General features: G+C 33.8%; 1 long non-coding RNA gene across 2 annotated transcripts in view; it reads right to left on the reverse strand.

Moving 5' to 3' along the window:
• The window catches only part of LOC141380475 (uncharacterized), a 156,550-nt gene that overhangs the window by 80,024 nt on the left and 64,381 nt on the right, over positions 1-12,145 (reverse strand). Inside the window, exon 3 of one of the 2 annotated variants that reach the window (XR_012398439.1) lies at positions 10,673-10,748. This is a non-coding gene — a long non-coding RNA (uncharacterized lncRNA). Of the gene's footprint in view, positions 1-6,916; positions 10,749-12,145 lie in introns of those variants that run through there. The other variant, XR_012398438.1, reaches the window with a different exon arrangement.

Consider the following 12,145-nt stretch of genomic DNA (forward strand, 5'->3'; position numbering starts at 1 on the left):
CCACTTGAGGGAGAGTAAATAATGATTACATTTCTTTTTGAGAAAACTATTCCTTTAACACAGTGACCCCTAATAAAACTTTGGTGACCCCTAGAGAGGGTCATGACCCCCACTTTGGGAACCACTGATTTAAATATAAAAAAGCAGAAGGAAAATGAATGAATGAATGAATGAATGAATGAATGAATGAATGAATGAATGAATGAATGAATGAATGAATGAATGAATGAATGAATAAATGATCTACATGGTTATCACCAAGTACTGGCATACTAAACCAACGCTATGTAACACCATGATAAAAGCATGTAGTGCCTAAACTAGTTTATCTAGTGAAACAAGTCGGTGCTAGAAGAATTTTTTTTTTTTAATTTTACAAAGATGTAAACAGTTTTTCCCAGCTGGAATCTTAGATTACAATTTGACATGACATGTTTCTAAAAGTAAAAAGTAGGTCAGAAGGGAATATATGAAGTTGATGAGAGAATTCATTTATAAGACTAAAAATGCGTGGTTCACTTCTAAAACATGCAGGTGATTCATCACACAAGCTGCAACAAAACTCATTTCAATACACTATTTATATACATTTATCTATTTGTGTGAGTGTGTGACTGTGTGAGTGTGTGTGTGTGTGTGTGTGTGTGTGTGTGTGTGTGGTGTGTGTGTGAGTATGCGTTATGACCTTCCAGATTGATGTATCAATTATATTATGACCATTCTGTGTAAGGCGGGAGGAAAAAAAATACATCATCCAAAATACTGCAAAAAAAAGAATAATTTGTTAAACAAAATCGAGGATAAATTGAAAATAGTAATAATGAAGAAGAATAATATAGATAACAAGTAACAACAAAAGGTAAATTATATACAGTGTATGCAAACGAAAATAATCCAAAAACAATAAACGCCAAGGGAGAAAGAGAACAAGAGCGGCCCTGAAAAAAAAGAAAATGACAAAACCAAAACCAAACTAACTCAGTATAGCCCTTCTACCCAACTAAAAACTTAATGATCAATAGCAAGTCATCAGTCTTTACGCGTGCTAACTTACCTATCTAACCAATACAAAGGCAGCGCTTGCTCCTAAACCTGGCGTACCTCTCCAAATCCCCTGGAAAAAAATCCAAGAGTATGTGTGTGTGTTATTATTTAACATGCATCATGAGGACCAAATGTGGCCACAAAAATAAGCAAAACTTGACATTTTCACACTGATAGGGAAATAAATGACATATGAAATTATATTTATTTGAAAATCTAAAAATGCCAAGTTTACTCTGATGGTTAAATTAAGGTTTACTGGATAGAAAATGCATGTCAGTATAAAACCAACAAAGATAATTCTGTGTGAATGTGTGTTTGTGCGTTTGTTCATAGGAAAAGATTTGAGAATACATCTTCTCTCTCTCTGGCTACTTGTGATTCTGAGGAGTGACATACTGTATGATTCATATTCTAAAATGCAAAAACATGAACATGCGTCCCTGACAGATGATTTCAAATTTAGAACGCAACCATATGGACCTACATAATTGTATACAGAAAAAAAAATCAATTATAGGCATTTTTATGTCAGATTCTAGCCATCATATAAGAAAAAATAAATATTTTCCTATGCCAGCCTGAAAGATATCTGTCTTAAACTGCTTGTATCAGCACATCTTGACCAATCCAGCCTTATAAAGGGACAAACAAGCAGCTCTCTATGACAGCAGAGCTGGGTAATGGGCCTAGCCATTAGAATGACAGGGAACTGGAGCCTACATGAACTGTTTTAAGTTTATATTACTCTCCAGCCAGGACTTTAATAGGCCTGAAGTGGAAGAATAGACCGTTTAAACACTACAACTAGGATTCGCTCCAAAACTAACAACGTTGAGTGATTCATAGGGACCCTGGTGCCAAAGGGCCACAGCCAAAACCAGCCCCTCACATCTTCCTTTAATTCTTCCCCTCTTCTCCCCCCACCGAAACCAACCCTCTGACCGGGTTCCTGCCAGTAAGATGGCCTGTATTGGAGCTCATTGTGTTTGGTTACTGAAGCACACGTGGTAGCAGTTTATAGCACAATAAAACAGCACAACAGCACTCACAGGCTTTAATTGGATATAATAGCCGTAAATAATTTCGATCGTTTCACACCTTCTCCTGGAAATTTATTTATCAGCCAGTTTTTTTCAATGATTCTCATCCACAAGTTCACAAAAACACATCCACCTTTTTGTCGTACCTAACTGGTTTTCCTCCTGTGATTTATTTATTTATTTTATTTTTTTTTATTATATTTCCAAAATGATGTTTAACAGAGCAAGACATTTTTCATAGTATTACCTATAATATTTTTTCTTCTGGAGAAAGTCTTACTTGTTTTATTTTAACTAGAATAAAAGCAGTTATATTGCTAAAATATTGTTTTTAATATTGGATGTATAAACTGTGGGGAGAATAATGCCACCCCACTTTAGTCCTTTTTTATTTTATTACACTGACTGTTTACTGTTAAACAGACTTTACTCCAATAATTCATGCAAGGCACCATGAGGTGTGGGAAAAAGGTGGGTACATTATTTCTATGCACTGTCAGCGATGTATTTGTCTCATTTGGTTGCGAGCGAGAGTGAGAGCGGAGGTGCCCATCACTGCAGACTGGGAGCGGTGTTTTACAGAGGCACGTTTGGCCTGCTGTCATCGCTACAACAGTTCATGCACAGAGTCTTGCAGTGCGGTCTAAAGAGCGCCATCAAACACAGAAATCTCCTCGGAAAAGCCTGTTTAATGCCAGGTCAGCTGACACTACACTGATTCATTTTCTGAGAGGCACGGAAAGCGAAGCAAGGGACTATGAAGACTCACCTCTTCATATTTTATTCATCATAAAACAAAAAACGAGGTCATGCTGTTTGAGATGGGAGACACACATCTGTTTAAAAGTTTGAGGCTGTTAGGCAGTTTTTGTGATTTGTTAAGAGGCCTCACCAACGGTAATTAATAAAGGCTAAACTTGTTTAATACTAAAATAAAGTAAAATTATTATAATCTGAATTTTAACCTCACAGGAAACCAGTGGCAAATTTTTGAATGACAATAGACCTCAATAAGCCCCAATCCCAATTCTATTTTTGTAAGAAGGTCGCTGGTTCGAGCCTCGGCTGGGTCAGTTGGCATTTCTGTGTGGAGTTTGCATGTTCTCCTCGAGTTTGCGTGGGTTTCCTCTGGGTGCTTTGGTTTCCCCCACAAGTCCAAAGACATATGGTACAGGTGAATTGGGTAAGCTAAATTGTCCGTAATGTATGTGGGTGAATGAGTGTGAATGGATGTTTTTCAGTGATGGGTTGCTGCTGAATGGGCATCCGCAGGGTAAAAACGTCCTGAATGAGCTGGCGTTGTGACAGGGTACAGGGTATTCGAGTGTCATCACAGGGTACAGGGTATTCGAGTGTCATCACAGGGTACAGGGTATTCGAGTGTCATCGAGTGTCAGAATGTTGTGGGACTATGCAGGAGTTATGATTATGGATTATAGATCTCAAAATTTTGTGGTTTTTTTTTTAAAGTTTTTTTTTTTTTAAAGCTGACAGTAAAACATGAGCACGGTTATGAATTTATTAAAACATATGTTTGTTTGTTGTAAAATTTCATAATATAATGACAAAAAAAAATTGTGGATCTCCTCACTTCCAGGTGTAATTATCCTGCCTAAGTACGGGTTTCAGGGGTTTTTAATTACGAGGATACAGAGCATGTCCTTCTAAATCAGTGTTTTTCAACCATGTTGCTGGAGAACCAACAGCATTCCCATGATCCATGTTTCCTTAACCAAACACACCTGATTCAGATCATCAGCTCATTAGATTGAAAGACCTGTAGTTGGTGTGTCAGACAAATATAATATATATATATATATATATATATATATATATATATATTTTTTTTTTTTTTTTTAAAGACTATTTTTATGTATTTTTTAGGGCAACAGTATCTCCACATCAAAAGCTACTGGTCAGTTTAATTTCAGCTGCCTTTTCAATTTTTTTAAACTAATGAAGATAGCCGAAGTCAATAATTTATTTTAATTATTTAGCCCGACATGTTTACTGTGCCAAAATCTTTGAAATGTTCCTAAAAAATAAAATCTTTTGCGTTCAATGGGGGAAAGTTGTTTTTTATCAAGAAATTTAAAAAGAACACAATTTAGAGCAGTAATCACAATACCCTGATATGATGAAACTGTCGTATTTATTTCCAAGGTTATCATACCATCAGAATCTTATACCGGCCGGCCCATGCCTAAAGCACAATAACGACCCCATATCTGTTAAAATTCTGAAACATTTAATGCTAATATGCACAACTGATGCGCTGATCACCGGCTGATCTGTTGATGCATCCAGTGTTCAATTGTGTTAGTGCTGTGCTTTGTATTCAGTGTGTGACTGGAATGTGCAATCCTCTCGAAAAGCACATCTCTAGTTCATTTTCAATGAGAGACACACAAAAAGTGAGAGATCACAGGCAGTAAAATCTTAAATATGCACCTAAATTTTTCAATTTAGGAGCATATGTGCTCCCTCAGAAAAGTTTGCATCCAGCCCTACTTTAGGCCAAACTTTTTTCTTACATGATGTTTTTTTTATTATTGTACAATGAACTCGTATGTCAAAAAAATCTAGGAACTCACGACTCCTTTAACTGCTCTTTTTTGACAACGGAGATCTCTAATGTGCACCACTAAGGTGCCAGTAATAGGCTGCTGGCTGTTTTCTGCTACCAGTGTCACTAATAATAAGGGTACTACAAATAATGTGCTCATTTGAAGCTCAAAAAAAGATTTGGACTAATATATATTTTGAAAACAGAAACATTTTCAGGATTTTTTGATGAATGCAAAGTAAAGCATTCCTTTGAAACAGAAATCTTGTCACATAGAAATGTCGTTGGTGAAGCAACCATGACAAATAAAAGTATACATTTTTCATAACAAAATACTAATATGATAAAATTTAAGTAAAGCTTTACATAAATTACATATTTTGTCATTGAAGAAATGTCAAGTCTTTGTAGATGAGCTGGACTTTTGGTTTAAATGTTGTATATGAGACATTCTACCAGAAACGTACATTATCTTTCCCTAAAATAAAAACATAAATACAGTGAATAAAAAGTATTTCATCCCAAACATTTAAAAAAAGAACGGATGCTTGATTTCTGTGAGTTGTTCTTAAACATGTCATTCATTTGTTTTTCAGATTTTTCTCAGCTCAATTGAACCTACACCTTTAAGTTTTGTAATGCTAAAAACTGTTATGTAGAGAGAAAATAGCAAGATTAAGTATCATTCACATCAATTGATTAAAAACATGAAATTATAAATAAATTCTACAAATAAATACTACAAATATATGATAGAAATAAATGTACAATATTCCCTATGTTTCAGTCAGTCCTGTCACATTTGCATTAAATTTAACATAAAAAAACCTTAAAGTCTATGACTCTGAAGTGACATCATTTGACGGAGAAGAAGCTGAAAATGATCAAGGATGCATTCTATCATTGAATTTCATGATTTTCTGCTTGTGTTTGTGTGATTTTTTTAAAGACAACAAGCTAAAAATCAGGTTTCTGGTTTATGGTTGAATGTCTAATATGTGTGGACAATCGAATCATACTGTATCAGGTTTAGACTACCTATTGAAATTGGTAGTTTCTTCCTGGGAGATTATGCTAAAATGAAAGGGACAGTTCAAGTTAATGAAAACTGGGTCATTTTGAAAGTAATACAATGAAATTCAATGGTAACTAAAACTGTGTGTTTATATACACTGTAAAACCCAAAAAGTTAAGGTTTAACTCAAACCATTTTAAGTAACTGATTGTAATGAACCATTTAAGTTCAAAAACGAATCCAAATGAGTGCTGAGAACTCACTTCATTGGAGTAAACTAAGCAATTTGAGCACAGTAAAACCCTACAAATTAAGAGAACTCAAACCAAGTGAGTACTGTAAACCCAGTAAGTTAAGTCAACTCAAACCGTTTGAGAAAACCGATTGCAACAAACCATTAGAGCTAAAAACTAATCTATATGAGTACTGTAAACTTACTCCATTTAAGTTGAAGTGAGGAGGAATTTAACTCATTAACAGGGCCGGCCTGTCCTGCAGTCAATATAGGCGGTCGCCTTGGGACCTGTGTTTCTTGGAGGACCCCACCAAAGCTACTCTTGAATATTTATTGTGAACAAAAGCTTGAGGACGAGCGCGTTTGTTTAAATAATGAACAATGTGCATTGCGCAGTGCACAAACCCCAATAAGCGTGATACAATTCACAACGACGGTGAGAAAAAAAAACCTGTTTCATAAAAAGAATAGCTCTGTGTAATTCATACATGACAAAGCTGAAAACGATAATAAATACCTAACAACAGTATGAATAAAAGCAGAAAATATTAGAAATATACACAGCAGCACCACACTCAAATTTTGCATTAAACTGCACGCAATCAGCTATCGGGTGAACTGAAATGATGTAATGTACTCTACACAGATTCCACATATCTCTAAGCTGCGCATGTTCGATATAAACCCGAAAAAGTCTTAAGTAATATAACACCATAAGTGTCGCTGATATTTGTAATTGATCTTAACTGAATTTTAATTTAAATTGAAATGGCGTCCAAACGGCATCTTTCCGGAGCCAGAAAAAAGAAGAAAAGCAGAGGAAAAAAGCTAGCTCAAAGTAATGTTCTGCTATGCATAATACATTGTTTAATAGTACTTTGCAAAACTTGCAAAATTATTTGTTTCAATATGAGTAAATATTTTTTACATATATATTATAGGTTAAATATGTTATTATTATGTTAATATTAATAAAAATGTACACTCTTAAATATGAAATTTGTATTTTTTTTGTGTGTGTGCTTTCTTACTGTTTTTATACCAGTGGGCCCAATTTTGTTTATCTCACCCAGAGCCCCTCAACCCTACAGGCCAGAACTGCTCATTACCTTCAACACTGAGTTCAAAACTCTTTTCAAATGAGTAGAATTAACTTTCAGTCAGTTTTGAGTTAACTACACTCATTTCATTTGATAAAGTTGACTGTTGGGTTTTACAGTGCGTATTTATTTTGTTAAACAGGTTTACAACAACATGATGGTGACTAAGTGATAATTATTGTTCTTTCATTGGGAGCGCTGTGCCTTTAAGAGTGAAAAGCTGAACTTTGTATAGAATGGCATGCCTTTGCAAATGTAAATCGATAGATTAAAAGAATCAAAAGAAACCTTAAATCCGCTGTAAATAACATCAGCAGGGGAATGTGGAAGCAGTTTATACTTCGTGTTGTCAGGTGCCCTGTTAAAGAGGCATTCAGAAGTCATTCATATACATCACAAAGGGGATGCTGTATTTACATGTATACGCTCATTGTGTGTTAGGAGCACCATGTTTAACAATGACGCTGCTCTGAATGGGACGGAGAAAATCATTCTCTTTATCTCGCCGTTCCCTTCTTCCTTCCCCAGGTGAAAGGAAGCAGATATTCTGCTCGCTGTACATAATTGCCCTTTTATTGTCACATCAGATTCATATCGGCCCTCCGTTACACCGTCTAAAGTGTGTGAGAGAGAGGCCCGATAAATACTGGAGAGACAGTCAATGAAACCAATCAAATCACTGAGCCCAATCACATCCTTTAAAGACAGACTCTTAATGTGCTCCGAGTGTCCGACCGGGTGTCCTCCTCAGACACGGGCTGTGGCGGTGGCCAACGGGCCAGTGATGTGAGGAGATGCTTTGATGTGTGATGTGTTTGATGTAAAAGAAGATATGAGCCAGTGCTTTTATTTTACAGAGCACTTCAAGGATTTCATATGTACACGGAGAAGAGTTTTTTTTTGCTTTCATTTATATTTCATTATTTGCTTCAGTGTGGATACATTTGGCTTTGTTCTGTCACCTATAATTTAGGCTCTCCTCTTGGTAGCCTTACGTAATCTTTGCATTTATCTATGCATGTAAAAAAAGTAATGATTTAATTATTCACACAATTCATGGTACAATATTAAAAGTACATTCGGATGTCCCCAGTCTATTTAAATTAACGTTCACTCGTAAGTGAAAATTAACTTATCATTTATTCTTCATAATGTGGTTTTAAATCTTTATGAGTTTCTTTCGTCTGTTAAACACAAAAGAAGATGTTTTGAAAAATGTTGGTGGAACTCATCGACTTCCATAGTAGGAAAAAAGCTTCTTTTTTTTTCAAAACATGGGTGAGTAAACTATGAGTGAACTGTGTGATAAAACAATCATTTTTTGAATTTATAATGATGTTTTTAGGGGTATTTGATAAATTATTAAATGATAAATTTCAAACAGAAATACATGTGTTCATCCTTTTAAAGTGTCCCTGATGAATAAAAACATTAATAATACATGCAGAAAACCATTAATGTATGTAGACAAAAAACACTAATTATGCATGCTTAAATGTAATTGTGGCCTATGAACGGTCAGATTTTTGTGTTTTTTCATCACAAATGTACATTATTTTTGGGGCTGCACAATGTATTGTTTCAGCATCGATATTGCAATGTGATCATTCGCAATAGTCACATCGATTTGCAGTGTTGAGTCTGGATCATAATTAATCATTTGAGTGTGTTTTTTGAGGTCTTGAAGGATTTAAAAGCATTCATGTCTTAGAAACGAAACAATTTGTAACTTTGATAACGATTTACTTTATTGAATTATTTATACGATGAAGACTAATGCAGTATTATTTTACATTTGATTATTCAATTTCTGAACCTGAATACAGTTTGTTATTTCATTTCTGTTTTTTTATTATTGCATTTATCTATGCTTGTAGATTGTTTATTATATTTTATGCAAATGCACTCCCTTACAGAATCATCCTAATCAATCTAAAGTGTATAAATGTATAACAACTGGTAACACTTAACAATAAGGTTGTATCAGTTAATGTTAGCTAATGTATTTACTTACATAACCAAACAATGAACAATAAATTCATCACAGTATTTATTTATGTTAGTTAACATAAGTTACCGAAAATACAATCGTTTATTTTTAGTTCATGAAAACTCACTGTGTATTAACTAATGGTAACAAGCATGAACTTAAATTTTAATAAAGCATTAGTAAATGTTAAATTATGATTAATAAATACTCTACAAGTATTGGTCATACTTCATGTTAGTAAATGCATAAACTAATGAAATCTTATTGTAAAGTGTGATCAAATTCTTTACAAACAGAGATGAGTAATCTGGTCACATTAAATCCATAACAGTGAATAAATATCACGTTACATTTTTCCAAAATAATGGAGCTCTATTATTTTAAATAATAAAACTTGTATTAAAAATAGCAAGCACATATTTTTTTTCTGTTTGCTTTACTGTACATCTGTAATACAGTCAGAATTATTATCCCCCGTTAGAATTTGTTTTCTGTTTTTAAATATTTCTCAAATGATGTTTAACAGAGCAAGGAAATTTTCACAGAATGTCTGATGATATTTTTTATTCTGAAAAAAGTTTTTTTTTAAAAAACATTTTTAGGCCCCTTTAAGCAATATATATTTTTTGATAGACTACAGAACAAACCATCGTTATACAATAACTTGCCTACTTACCCTAACCTGCCTAGTTAACTTAATTAATCTAGTTAAGCCTTTAAATGTCACTTTAGGCTGTATATAAGTATCTTGAAAAATATCTAGTAAAATATTATTTACTGTCATCATGGCAAAAAAAAAAAAAAAATCAGTTATTAGACATCAGACATCACAAACTATGCATACTATGTTGAGTTGACTTTGCAGTGTAACATTTTTACATTTGACAAATAAACAAGCAAAACAATAAAGCATGCACTGTTAACTTCCCTTTTAACTTTGCCTTATTGCGTTCATCAACGCTTGTAGTTTGTTTATTACATTTTATGCATGATTCACTGCCCTACAGAATCATCCCAATCAATCAAAATTAAGACATTTGCTAACACTTTGGGGACTAATTCTCACTATTAACTAGTTGCTTATTAGTATACAAGTTATTGAGATATTGGCTGCTTATTAGTATTTAGAATCTACATATTCTGCATGATCTTATTCTATATCCCTAACCCAATACCTAAACTACCTTAATAAGGAGCAAATTAGGAGTTCATTGAACTCCTAATTTAATATTTGATGGTATTTAATGGTTTGCTAATTGCGGGAACTAAACCCTAAAATAAAGTGTCACTATATAAATTCTTTCCAGACATTGCTATTCAATCATTTGGTGAAACTGTATACATACAGTGTATAGATACAGATCAGTCTAATTTTTTCTATATTGTGCAGCTCTAAAATATATAGGTAAAATACATAAACAGCGATGTAAAAAAAATGCATGCATGTTTTGAGAATGTTAGCAGAAACACGAAAGACAGAATGGCATGTGTTTTAACCTATTATGATGTACCTCAGCAATTTTACTGTAAATGTAAAATGCAGATGACAGATATTTTTCCCTCGATCAGTCATTTGTGTGATGGCTATATATTTGAATATGTCTGTGCAGGCCTAAAGGAGTTGACCTGGAAATAAAATGTAAAAAAGAAAAGGAAAAAGGAATACGGCAAAAGCTGACCTTTCAGAGGATGTCTGTTTTCATCACCTCATTCCTCCCTTCCCCCCCTCAGGTCTTCATCCTTTCTCTGCGAGACCTTGGGGATAAAACAGACAGAGAGAGATGACAACACATGCTATCTGAAAGCCTGCTACATTTTGGCTTCAGATGGATGGGAGCTTACGCTGGGATTTCTACCTGTCAGATAATGAGTGTGAGGAGAAAGGTTAGGAATATCAAAAGTGAGATAATCCTTCAGATCTGCAATTTCCTTATGTGAGAAGATTAAGACAGTGCGCGGGATTTTAAATAATAATTCAAATGATTACGCTTGGGTGAGTGAACTAAGTGACAAAATGTATGCATTTGTTAAAGACATGACACACACACACTGTGCCTTAGAGCATCTTTGTCATATTTGTAATTAAACCTGGAACAAAAATAATGTAATGTTTGAAAGCACACATGGTCAAACTGAAACAAGCGCTTCTCTTCTGTAATGCAGGTAGGATGGATGCTGTGCAGTAGGGCTGCACGATATATGCAATATCCTCAGAGAAGTGGATACATTACATTTATTTTATGTCCATTTATTTATTTAAAGCTGACCAATCAGATGGAACCTTACTATCTTTATACACACATCCCCAGTTGGTGCTGCTATGCTATTGGCTGAACCAATCCCAAAGGTGAACCAAATGCCTCAGAGCTGAAAGCTGAAAATAAAAACTAATAGCGGGAGGAGAAACAGGTGAGGAAAATGACAACAGTGAATAACTTAGTCTTTTTAAAGCCTGAATTTGATTCAATTAGATCAGAAAAATATCTATTACCTGTTTATTTTAAATCATTACATACATTAAGGATTTTAATAGAGGTAATAAAAAGTAGCCTTTCTCTAGGGAAATGTTACATTGCAAGAAATCTCGTCATGGCAGTACTCAGCAGCAGCATTGTATATCACATATGTCTCTGGTATCGTGAAGCCCTACTGTGCAGCAAGACGACACAGCTGTATGCTAAACCCTCCTAAACACACACACATACACACAGTAAAGACAAGCAGCAATAGGGGAGCGGAAAATGTATCTGTTTTTGAGCATCAGCTGAGCATTTCACTCCAGTTATGAAATAATATATATATATATATATATATATATATATATATATATATATATATATATATATATATATATATATATATATATATATATATATATATATATATATCACAAAGCAACATGGAACTGTTTACAGTTTACTCACCTTTACTTTTTAAAGACAAATATTAATGTGTATAAAGATATAAAAAGCCTAAAGAAATTATATAAAAATGTTCCAAAAACATAGAATACACATATTTATGTCAGACAAGATTTATTATATTGTGATTTTTCCCTCTTAGCTTATTATTTTGTCATAACATAAATGCATATTTTTGGTCAACTTTCAGTCAAAGTATGATTCATTTGTTAATATGTGAGAATATAATAT

This window comes from Danio rerio, chromosome 23 (genome assembly GCF_049306965.1).
Source record: "Danio rerio strain Tuebingen ecotype United States chromosome 23, GRCz12tu, whole genome shotgun sequence".
Classification (NCBI taxonomy): domain Eukaryota; kingdom Metazoa; phylum Chordata; class Actinopteri; order Cypriniformes; family Danionidae; genus Danio; species Danio rerio.